The sequence below is a fragment of the Cherax quadricarinatus genome, chromosome 41, assembly GCF_038502225.1.
Source record: "Cherax quadricarinatus isolate ZL_2023a chromosome 41, ASM3850222v1, whole genome shotgun sequence".
NCBI lineage: Eukaryota > Metazoa > Arthropoda > Malacostraca > Decapoda > Parastacidae > Cherax > Cherax quadricarinatus.
In genome coordinates, this window is record NC_091332.1 from 27,176,358 (window position 1) to 27,189,092 (window position 12,735).

Consider the following 12,735-nt stretch of genomic DNA (forward strand, 5'->3'; position numbering starts at 1 on the left):
ACACACACACACACACACACACGTGAGCCATAAATGAATATGCACAGGTAAGAAGGGAGGCCCAACGACAGTATGGAAACGACATAGCAGCTAAAGCCAAATGTGACCCGAAGCTGTTGTACAGCCACATCAGGAGGAAAACAACAGTCAAGGACCAGGTAATCAGGCTAAGGAAGCAAGGAGGAGAAACAACAAGAAACGACCGTAAAGTATGTGAAGAACTCAACACGAGATTCAAAGAAGTGTTCACAGAGGAGACAGAAGGGACTCCAGAAAGACGGAGAGGTGGGGTACACCACAAAGTGTTGGACACAATACATACAACCGAGGAAGAAGTGAAGAGGCTGCTGAGTGAGCTAGATACCTCAAAGACGGTAGGGCCGGATAACATCTCTCCATGGGTCCTGAGAGAGGGAGCAGAGGTAGTATGTGTACCCCTAACAACAATATTCAACACATCTATCGAAACAGCGAGATTACCTGAGGTATGGAAGACAGCAAATGTAGTCCCAATTTTTTTAAAAAAGGAGACAGACATGAAGCATTAAACTACAGTATAGTATGCAAAGTCATGGAAAAGATTATCAGAAGAGTGGTGGAACACCTAGAGAGGAATGATCTCATCAACAACAGCCAACACGGTTTCAGAGACAGGAAATCCTGTGTCACAAGCCTACTGGAGTTCTATGGCAGGGTGACAGCAGTAAAACGAGAGAGAGTGGTGGGTAGATTGCATTTTCTTGGACTGTAAGAAGGCATTTGACACAGTTCCACACAAGAGATTAGTGCAAAAACTGGAGGACCAGGCAGGGATATCAGGGAAGGCACTACACTGGATCAGGGAATATTTGACAGGAAGACAGCAGCGCGAGTCATGGTACGTGGTGAGGTGTCAGAGTGGGCGCCTGTGACGAGTGGGCTTCCACAGGGGTCAGTCCTAGGACCAGTGCTGTTTCTGGTATTTGTGAACGACATGACGGAAAGCATAGACTCCGAAGTGTCGCTGTTTGCCGATGATGTGAAGTTGATGAGAATTCAATCGAACGAGTACCAGGCAGAACTACAAAGGGATCTGACAGGCTGCAGGCCTGGTCCAGCAATTGGCTCCTGGAGTTCAACCCCACCAAGTGCAAAGTCATGAAGATTGGGGAAGGGCAAAGAAGACTGCAGACGGAGTACAGTCTAGGGGGGGCCAGAGACTACAAACCTCCCTCAAGTAAAAAAATCTTGGGGTGAGTATAACACCAGGCACATCTCCTGAGGTGCACATCAACCAAATAACTGCTGCAGCATATGGGCGCCTAGCAAACCTAAGAAAAGCATTCCGACATCTTAATAAGCAATCGTTCAGGACCCTGTACACTGTGTACGTTAGGCCCATATTGGAGTATGCGGCACCAGTTTGGAACCCACACCTAGCCAAGCACGTAAAGAAAGTGCAGATGTTTGCAAGAAGACCTAAGGGGTGTGTCCTACGAGGAGAGGTTAAAGGAAATCAACCTGACGACACTGGAGGACAGGAGAGATAGGGGGAACATAATAACGACATATAAAATACTGAGAGGAATTAACAAGGTGTACAGAGACAGAATGTTCCAGAGATGGGACACAGCAACAAGGGAACACAGTTGGAAGTTGAAGACACAGATGAATCACAGGGATGTTAGGAAGTATTTCTTCAGTCATTGAGTAGTCAGGAAGTGGAATAGTTCGGGAAGCGATGTAGTGGAGGCAGGATTCATTCATAGCTTTAAGAAGAGGTATGATAAAGCTCATGGTTCGGGGAGAGTGACCCAGTAGCGGCAAGTGAAGAGGCGGGGCCAGGAGCTATGACTCGACCACAACTAGGTGAATACAACTATGTGAGTACACACACATACGAGGTTTGATAAACCTCATGGAGCAGGGAGAGAGAGGATCTAGTAGCGACCATTGAAAAGGTGGGGCCAGGAGCAATGATTCGACCCCTGCAACCACAATTAGGTGAGTACACACATGCGCGCGCACACATACACACACACGCACATCGACACGCACACGCACATAGACGACAGGAGAGATAGGGAGAATATGATAACGATATATAAAATACTGAAAGGAATAGACAAGGTGGACAGAAATAGGAGGTTCCAGAGAAGGGACACAGCAACAAGGGGACACAACTGGAAGCTGAAGACTGAAATGAATCACAGGGATGTTAGGAAGTATTTCTTCAGCCACAGAGTTGTCAGCAAGTGAGTCTGGGAAGTGATGTAGTGGAGACAGGATTCATACGTAGCTTTAAGAAGAGGTATGATAAAGCTCATGGAGCAGGAAGAGTGACCTAGAAGCGGCCAGTGAAGAGGCGGGGCCAGGAGCTGTGAATCATCCCCTGCAACCACAACTAGGTGAGTACAACTAGGTGAGTACACACAAACACACTTACGCCACACACGCTACACACACACACACACGACACACGAACATGACACACACACACACACACTGCTACACACACACACACACACACACACTGCTACACACACACACACACACACACATACACACACACACACGACACACACACACTGATACACACACACACACACACACACACACACACACACACACAGTCTCAACCCCTGCAACCGCAAATGGGTGAGTACACACACACACACAATATATATATATATATATATATATATATATATATATATATATATATATATATATATATATATATATATATATATATATATATATATCGTGCCGAATAGGTAAAACTTGCGATTTTGGCTTAAATAGCAACGATCTTCTTGACGAATAAGGCAAGCAAAAATTTGTGTATGCAATAATTTCACAAAAATCATTTTGAACCTAACGAATAAAATATATTTCATTGTGTTTGTTTATTATGAAATTATTGTAAACTTTTCTAAAATATATACAGTTGGATTAATCTAAATTAAAATGCGCTTGTGATAATAAGGTTAGGTAAGCTTTCTAAGGTTCTTTTGGTACAAAATTATTAATTTTTGCATTAACATAAATGAAAAAAATATATCTTTAAATGTATAAGAGAAATTTTGGAAAGGACTTAATTTTAAATGAGTTAATGAGTGATCAATTTTACTTATTCGGCACGACATATATATATATATATATATATATATATATATATATATATATATATATATATATATATATATATATATATATATATATATATATATATATATATATATAATCATCACAGTAAACAGGTGATGTCACAATATGCAGAACAACCACTGTGAAAAGAATAGTGAACGTCCAAGTGCTTTTGTGATTTCTCACATTGTCAAGGAACTATAAAAATTAAAGATTAGGAGAAGGCATATAAAAGTGAGATTACACTTCACAGTCAACATACAACACCTGAACCTTTTATGATGATGCGAGTGAGGTGGTCAAGGACCTGTCAGACACAACTTATATTCTACCCGAACTTTAAGATTTTAACTTGTCAAATATATCTTAAATTCTTCCCAAATGTTATTAATTATGAATGAGTCGAATTTGTATAGTCCTGAACTAGTGTTCATATTAATTTCAAAACTATTTTTTATGAACTTTGATACACTTTTTTTGGCCTTCTGAAAATCAACTGGATGGTTAAAATTTCTCACATGAATAAATAGAACATTAGATTCTTGTCCAGTTCTAATGCTATATATATATATTGTTGTAATTTTAGTTCAAGATTGTTGCCAGTTTGACAGTAATAAATTTTGTCACATTTTTTACAAGGAATCTTATAGACACACTCATCCGCGTGTTTTGGGGAAATTTTAATCATAAATTTTTTACTATATCAATATTTTTAAATACAACTTTGATATTAAAATTCTTAAGTAGAGAAGGTATTTCAACCAAGTTTTCAAGGTGAGGGAGAACCAATATATTTTTAGTTGAATAAGGTTATTTCTCCTTTTTTGAGTGTAAAAAGTATTTCTATCAGTTTTAAAAGATTTGCCAATTGTTTTGGATATTTTAGATCATTAGCTATTTCATAAATCTTCAAGATTTCTTTATCTATGAACTCTGGACTGCAAATGTGCAAAACTCAAAACAATAATGAGAATACAAAAAGTTTAATTCTATCTTGATGTTAAGAATAATAGTGGGCATAAGAACAGTTATTTGTTGGTTTTCTGTAAATTTTAAATTTAAAATCATTGTTACTCTTAATAATTAAAACATATGGAAAATGTAGAGTTATTTTGCTGAAACTCAACAGTAAAATTTATGGAATGAACTAGAGTATTTAATTTAACAAGGAAATGGTTTATATCTATATTCTTAGGCATAATATATAAAACATCATCAACATATCTGTACCACATAGCTCTACTGGGAAGGATTTTGTTAAGCAATCTTGTTTCAGGGTATTCCATATATAACTGCTAACAACAGGTGAGAGAGGATTTCCCATTGCCATACCAAACTTTTGAGTGTAAAATTCGCCATTAAACACAAACTTTGCATCAACAATACAGAGTTTAATGGTAAATAGTAATTAACATGTTCTTCAGATTGCAAACTTAATAAATTATAAAGATTTATGAAATAGCTAATGATCCAAAAAACCTAAACAGCTAATTGACAAATCTTTTAAAACTGCTAGAAATGCATTTTACAGTTCAAAAAAAGGACAAACAATCTCATTAAACTAAAAATATATTGGTTCTCCCTTACCATGAAAACTTTCTTGATACAACTTCTCTACTTAAGAATTTTAAAATCAAAGTTGTATATAAAAATCTCAATACAGTAAAAAAAAAAAAAAAACTTTTGATTAAATATTCCCCCCAAAATGCTGATAGCTGTGTCTACATTTTTTGTAAAAAATGTGATAAAGTTTATTATGGTTAAACTGAAACCTATTCTAAACTTAGAAAAAATCCCCTAGAAACCGTTAACAGCAATTTCAATAAAACAATAAAACTTCTACTGAAAGGCAAAGATGAATTAGTCAAACAATTTACTTCCACTAATCCATCTTTACCTTACATGTATGGACTAATAAAAACACACAAACCAGGGAATCCAGTCAGACCAATTATTAGCTCCATAGGATCAGTTTCATATAAATTATCCAAATGGCTTGATATTTTGAGCCCTAGTGTTGGCAAAATTTCTAACTTTAATGTTAAAAACAACATAGATTTAGATGATAAATTAAGCTCCTTGACTGACTTAAATGATTTTAACATGGTTAGTTTTGATGTTACTTCATTGTTTACGAAAGTTCCTGTTGATGATTTATTAAGTTTCTTATCTGAAGAACTCCTTAATTATGATTTACCATTGCCAGTTTCTACTATCATTAAACTTATTAAACTTTGCATTGTTGATGCAAAATTTGTATTTAATGATAAGTTTTACACTCAGAAGTTTGGTATGGCAATGAGAAATCCTCTTTCACCTATTCTTAGTAACCTATACATGGAATTTTTTGAAACAAGGCTGCTTAACACAATCCTCCCTAATAGAGCTAAATGGTTCAGATATGTTGATGATATTTTGTGTCTTATGCCCAAAAATGTAGATATATACCATTTCCTTGGCAAATTATATAGCTTAGCCCATTCTATAAATTTTACTGTTGAATTTGAAGAAAATAACTCATTGCCTTTTCTAGATGTTTTAATTATTAAGGGTAATAATGAATTCAAATTTAAAATTTAGAGTAAACCTACAAATAACTGTTCCTATGTCCACTACTATTCTTCCCATCAAGATAAAGTCAAACTGTCTGTTTTCTCATCAATGTTTTTGAGAGCTTTACGAATTTGTAGTCCTGAGTTCATAGATGAGGAAATATCCATAATTTATGAAATAGGTAATGATTTGAAATACCCAAGAAATGTTATTGATAAATCTTTTAAAGTTGCTAGAAATACTTTTTACAATCCAAAAAGGGACAACCAGCCTTATTCAACTAAAAATATGTTGGTTCTCCCTTACCATGAAAGCTTGGTTGATATGCTTTCTCTTCTTAAGACTTTTAATATTAAAGTTGTATTCAAAAATCTTGATACAGTAAAAAAACTTTTGATAAAGAATTCCCCCCAAAATGCTGATGGATGTGTCTATAAGATTCCTTGTAAAATTTGCGATAAAGTTTATTACGGTCAAACTGGTAAAAATCTCGAACTAAGATTAAAACAACATAAATATAGCATTAGAACTGGACAAGATTCCAATGCTCTATTTATTCATGTAAGAGATTTTAACCATCCAATTGATTTTCAAAAAGTTGAGAAAGTAGTATCAAGCAAGTCCATGGTCGACAGGAATATAATTGAATCTTGTTTCATAAAAAGCAGTTTTCACAATAATATGAATATTTCCTTTGGTTTATGTAAATTAGATCCATTTATATTAATAGAATTTGGGAAGAATTTAATAATACATTGGACAAATAATAATTTTTTAAATTTCTTATTTCTTGGGTAGAATAGTTTGTTGGTGGGCTGTATTAAGGACCTGTCTAGTCCGGCCGGCGGGCCTGCTGTCTCGCGTCAGGTGTTTCGTTGTTGTGGGATCTGATAGTGAGGTGTGGGCTACCCCTTTATATACCTTCCTTTGATGCTTTACTTTCATTGTTCCTTGATAATGTGAGTAGTCACGAAAGCGCTTGGAACTTCTCTATTCTTTCACAGTGGTTGTTTTTGCATATATATATATATATATATATATATATATATATATATATATATATATATATATATATATATATATATATATATATATATATATATATATATATATATATATATACAATAATCATGGACAAGCTATGACAAGTGCAAAGCAACCACAGGGGAAGTTGAATGATAGCTCTAGGTTTTGTGTTGGATCCAACACTTTTTCAAGGGTTTGCAGTGCTGAAGAAGGAATAAGGAGTCCGTGCAGGTCAGGAATGTATTCTTTTGGAATTTATTGTGAGAAACTTATTCATTATTATGGAAACTTCCACGGCTATTGAAATGTCTCTTTAGGAGACAATAGTCAAATTGTCACTCTAACAAAAAGAGTTAGCAGGCAAGCAGAAATCAAAACATTAATTTTTGGCTTAGGGTATCATTGTTAATGTCAGTTTATCCAGGTACAATTACAGCATTTAAGACAGTCCAAATTATTTTTAAAAGATCCAGTTAACTACAAGAGCTTCAATTATAAATGAATCAAGTTTGAACAGTCCCAAACTATTATTATATAGTGAAAGGTTATGTTTAATAATTGCCGAGTCTAAGATATTTCTTTCCAGCCAAGATGAACAGAAATGAAAATTCTGGCTTCTGACCATTTTGCAGAATTCAGGCAGAATACTTTATAACCTTTCAACGGGGAATTACTTGTTGTTGATGAAGGACCTTTAATATTAGGAACTGGGGCTACCCTACCATTCCTTGGATCAAACCCAAACTTCCATTCACTGAATCCTGTGTAACCTCTATGGGTTTTGTGCTTTCCCATGACTACTCTGTAATAATTAATGACCCGCCATTTCTGAGCAGTAAGCCTCGGGTGTCAGGCACTGGAGCGAGGTGAGCTACGGTAACACCTTTGCCACAACATTACCTATATAATAATGATGAAAATAAAAATAATAAAGGCAATAGTAATAATAATAATAATAATAATAATAATAATAATAATAATAATAATAATAATAATAATAATGTGTGGCAAGGAAATAGGCAGGTGGAGAGCGTATACTGAGAGCACATCTTGGGAGCTTAGTGGTAATGAGCCAAGAGGTTAGTAGCCAGGATGACTTCCTCTTAATGGAGAGATCAGAAGACCTCACTGGGTCAACCCGGCCAGCTCCAGGTAATGAAGGCTTTTGGTGAGGTGCTTAGAGAGAGAGAGAGAGAGAGAGAGAGAGAGAGAGAGAGAGAGAGAGAGAGAGAGACGGGGGGGGTAAGAGGATGAGCGTCTCATCTGTAGCAACTTGTGCGAACAGTCTTGATGTATTACTAATGGGATGAGGAACACTCCTAATCCCTTATAAACTCTTAGAGGAACTAGAGCTATATTTGATCAAACAGACTGTTGTTGTGGAGGAAAGTTCTATAGAAAAAGACTTGCAGTTGACTTCGCTATGAGGGGCCTCATAACATTACGTTTTCTCCCATGATTATTAATTTTAAAGCACATCTTGACATTAATTTTTCAAGAGGTGGATCGGTAAGCCAGTGAAAGGCCTCGGTCAGATGACCAAATGTTTCAGTGGCAGGTCATCCTATGGCTACGACCCACGTCAGCAAACACTTGTCCTGTTTCCTGACGAATCTTACCTAACCTGAGGTGATTTATTACACAAGTAGCGACATATCTCTATGTCCAGTCGTCACCAATACACAAATAACCCGCACATAGGAGAGAGGAGCTTACGACGACGTGTGTTAGTTACCATTTTGTCCTAGGCACATGTCGATTCGACACTAGGCCTGTTGTATATGAGTGTGTGTGTGTGTGTGTGTGTGTGTGTGTGTGTGTGTGTGTGTGTGTGTTAGTTAAAATTTTGTGTGTGTGTGTGTGTGTGTGTGTGTGTGTGTGTGTGTGTGTGTGTGTGTGTGTGTGTGTGTGTGTGTGTGTGTGTGTGTGTGTGTGTGTGTGTGGTAGTGTGTGTGGTAGTGTGTGTGGTAGTGTGTGTGTACTCACCTATTTGAGGTTGCGGAGGTCGAGTCCGAGCTCCTGGCCCCGCCTCTTCACTGATCGCTACTAGGTTACTCTCCCTGAGCCGTGAGCTTTATCATACCTCTGCTTAAAGCTATGTATGGATCCTGCCTCCACTACATCACTTCCCAAACTATTCCACTTACTGACTACTCTGTGGCTGAAGAAATACTTCCTAACATCCCTGTGATTCATCTGTGTCTTCAGCTTCCAACTGTGTCCCCTTGTTACTGTGTCCAATCTCTGGAACATCCTGTCTTTGTCCACCTTGTCAATTCCTCTCAGTATTTTGTATGTCGTTATCATGTCCCCCCTATCTCTCCTGTCCTCCAGTGTCGTCAGGTTGATTTCCCTTAACCTCTCCTCGTAGGACATACCTCTTAGCTCTGGGACTAGTCTTGTTGCAAACCTTTGCACTTTCTCTAGTTTCTTTACGTGCTTGGCTAGGTGTGGGTTCCAAACTGGTGCCGCATACTCCAATATGGGCCTAACGTACACGGTGTACAGGGTCCTGAATGATTCCTTATTAAGATGTCGGAATGCTGTTCTGAGGTTTGCTAGGCGCCCATATGCTGCAGCAGTTATTTGGTTGATGTGCGCTTCAGGAGATGTGCCTGGTGTTATACTCACCCTAAGATCTTTTTCCTTGAGTGAGGTTTTTAGTCTCTGGCCCCCTAGACTGTACTCCGTCTGCGGTCTTCTTTGCCCTTCCCCAATCTTCATGACTTTGCACTTGGTGGGATTGAACTCCAGGAGCCAATTGCTGGACCAGGTCTGCAGCCTGTCCAGATCCCTTTGTAGTTCTGTGTGTGTGTCTGTGTGTGTGTCTGTGTGTGTGTGTCTGTGTGTGTGTGTCTGTGTGTGTCTGTGTGTGTGTCTGTGTGTGGGTCTGTGTCTGTGTGTGTGTCTGTGTACTCACCTAATTGTACTCACCTAATTGTGGTTGCAGGGGTCGAGACTCAGCTCCTGGCCCCGCCTCTTCACTGATCGCTACTGGATCCTCTCTCTCTCTGCTTCCTGAGCTTTGTCATACCTCTTCTTAAAACTATGTATGGTTCCTGCCTCCACTACTTCACTTGCTAGGCTATTCCACTTGCTGACAACTCTATGACTGAAGAAATACTTCCTAACGTCCCTGTGACTCGTCTGAGTATTCAGCTTCCAGTTGTGACCCCTTGTCCCTGTGTCCCCTCTCTGGAACATCCTATCTCTGTCCACCTTGTCTATTCCCCGCAGTATCTTGTCTGTCGTTATCATGTCTCCCCTGACCCTTCTGTCCTCCAGTGTCGTCAGTCCGATTTCCCTTAACTTTTCCTCGTACGACATTCCCTTGAGCTCTGGGACTAGCCTTGTTGCAAACCTTTGTACTTTCTCTAACTTCTTGACGTGCTTGACCAAGTGTGGGTTCCAGACTGGTGCTGCATACTCCAGTATGGGCCTAACATACACAGTGTACAGTGTCTTGAACGATTCCTTATTAAGGTATCGGAACGCTATTCTCAGGTTTGCCAGGCGCCCGTATGCTGCAGCGGTTATTTGGTTGATGTGTGCCTCCGGTGATGTGCTCGGTGTTATGGTCACCCCAAGGTCTTTCTCCCTGAGTGAGGTCTGTAGTCTTTGTCCACCTAGCCTATACTCTGTCTGCGGTCTTCTTTGCCCCTCCCCAATCTTCATGACTTTGCATTTGGCTGGGTTGAATTCGAGAAGCCAGTTGCTGGACCACATGTCCAGCCTGTCCAGGTCTCTTTGCAGTCCTGCCTCATCCTCGTCCGATTTAATTCTTCTCATCAACTTCACGTCATCTGCGAACAGGGACACTTCAGAGTCTATTCCTTCCATCATGTCGTTCACATATATCAAAAATAGCACTGGTCCTAGAACTGACCCCTGTGGGACCCCGCTCGTAACAGGCGCCCACTGTGATACCTCTTCACGTACCATGACTCGTTGCTGCCTCCCTGTCAGGTATTCCCTTATCCATTGCAGTGCCCTCCCTTTTACGTGCACCTGATCCTCCAGCTTCTGCACTAATCTCTTGTGGGGAACTGTGTCCAAGGCCTTCCTGCAGTCTAGGAAAACGCAATCTACCCACCCCTCTCTCTCGTGTCTTACTTCTGTTACCTTGTCATAAAACTCCAGGAGGTTTGTGATACAAGATTTGCCTTCCATGAACCCATGCTGGTTTTCATTTATAATCTTGTTCCTTTCCAGGTGTTCGACCACTCTCCTCCTGATAATCTTCTCCATGACTTTGCACACAATACATGTCAGAGACACAGGTCTGTAGTTTAGTGCCTCGTTTCTGTTTCCTTTCTTAAATATGGGGACTACATTAGCTGTCTTCCATTTCTCAGTTAGTTGCCCAGTTTCAAGGGATGTGTTGAAGATTGTGGTTAGAGGCACGCACAGCATCTCTGCTCCTTCTCTAAGGACCCATGGGGAGATGTTGTCCGGTCCCATCGCCTTTGAGGTGTTAAGGTCACTTAAGAGCTTCTTCACCTCCTCCTCAGTTGTTCGTATGTCATCCAACACTTGTTGGTATATTCCCTCTTGATGTTCCCTTCTGTGCTGTCTTCCCACAGCCCTTCCTGTCTCTACTGTAAAAACTTCCTTAAATCTCCTGTTCAGCTCCTCACATACCTCCTGATCATTTCTTGTGAGTTCTCCACCTTCTGTCCTTAATCTGATCACCTGGTCTTTGACTGTTGTCTTCCTCCTGATGTGGCTATACAACAGTTTCGGGTCAGTCTTGATTCTCGATGCTATGTCATTTTCATACTGTCGCTGGGCCTCCCTCCTTACCTGTGCATACTCATTCCTGGCTCTGTGACTGATCTCCCTATTTTCGTGTGTTCTCTGCCTTCTGTACTTTTTCCATTCTCTATTGCATTTTGTTTTTGCCTCCTTACACCGTCGGGTAAACCAGGGGCTCGTTCTGGTCTTCCCGTTGTTACTGTTGCCCTTGGAAATAAACCTTTCCACTGCCTCCTTGCATTTTGTTGTTACATATTCCATCATTTCATTTACTGGCTTTCCTGCCAGTTCTCTGTCCCACTGGACCTCCCGCAGGAAGTTCTTCAACCCTATGTAGTCCCCTCTTTTATAGTCAGGCTTTTCCCATTCAACTCCTGTTATTCTCTCCGCTTGCAGCTCTACTATGTATTCAAAGCACAGAACCACGTGGTCGCTAGCTCCTAGGGGACTCTCATACTTGATGTCCTCAATATCTGAGCTGCCCAGGGTGAACACAAGGTCCAATCTTGCTGGTTCATCCTCCCCTCTCACTCTGGTAGTGTCCTTAACATGTTGGTGCATGAGGTTTTCCAGCACCACGTCCAACATCCTGGCTCTCCATGTTTCGGGACCCCCATGTGGCTCCAGGTTTTCCCAGTCAATCTCCCTGTGGTTGAAATCCCCCATAACCAGCAACTTTGCTCTGCTGGAGTGAGCTCTTCTTGCCACCTCAGCAAGTGTGTCCACCATTGCTCTGTTGCTCTCTTCATATTCCTCTCTTGGCCTCCTGCAGTTCTGTGGTGGATTATACATCACTGCAATGACCACTTTGTGTTCCCCAGACTGAAGTGTACCTGCTATGTAGTCTCTTTCTCCCGTCTCATCTATTCCTTTCATTTTCTCGAATTTCCATCTGTTTTTTACGAGCAGAGCAACCCCACCTCCCCCCCTGCCCCTTCTATCTCTCCTTATGATCTGGTATCCTGGTGGGAAGATTGCATCTGTTATTGTCTCCATGAGTTTTGTTTCTGTAACTGCTATGATGTCTGGGGACTTCTCATTGATTCTTTCTTGCCATTCCTCATGTTTATTCGTTAATCCATCTGCATTTGTATACCAAACCTTCAACTTCTGTTCTAATACTGTAACTGTGGTGCGGGGGGTGGAAACAGAGGGATCGGTGTGTGATGGTTGGTTTGGATTGGATTGTTCAAGTTGCCTTGGGGGTGTCGTGGCTGGAGTCATTCTGCAGGTGTTTCTGGGGGGTGCGCTTGTCCTCCATTTGATCCTGGA

General features: G+C 40.1%; 1 protein-coding gene across 14 annotated transcripts in view; it reads right to left on the reverse strand.

Moving 5' to 3' along the window:
* LOC128695950 (G-protein coupled receptor moody) overlaps window positions 1-12,735 on the reverse strand; it is a 284,935-nt gene that overhangs the window by 18,164 nt on the left and 254,036 nt on the right. The window lies entirely within an intron of this gene.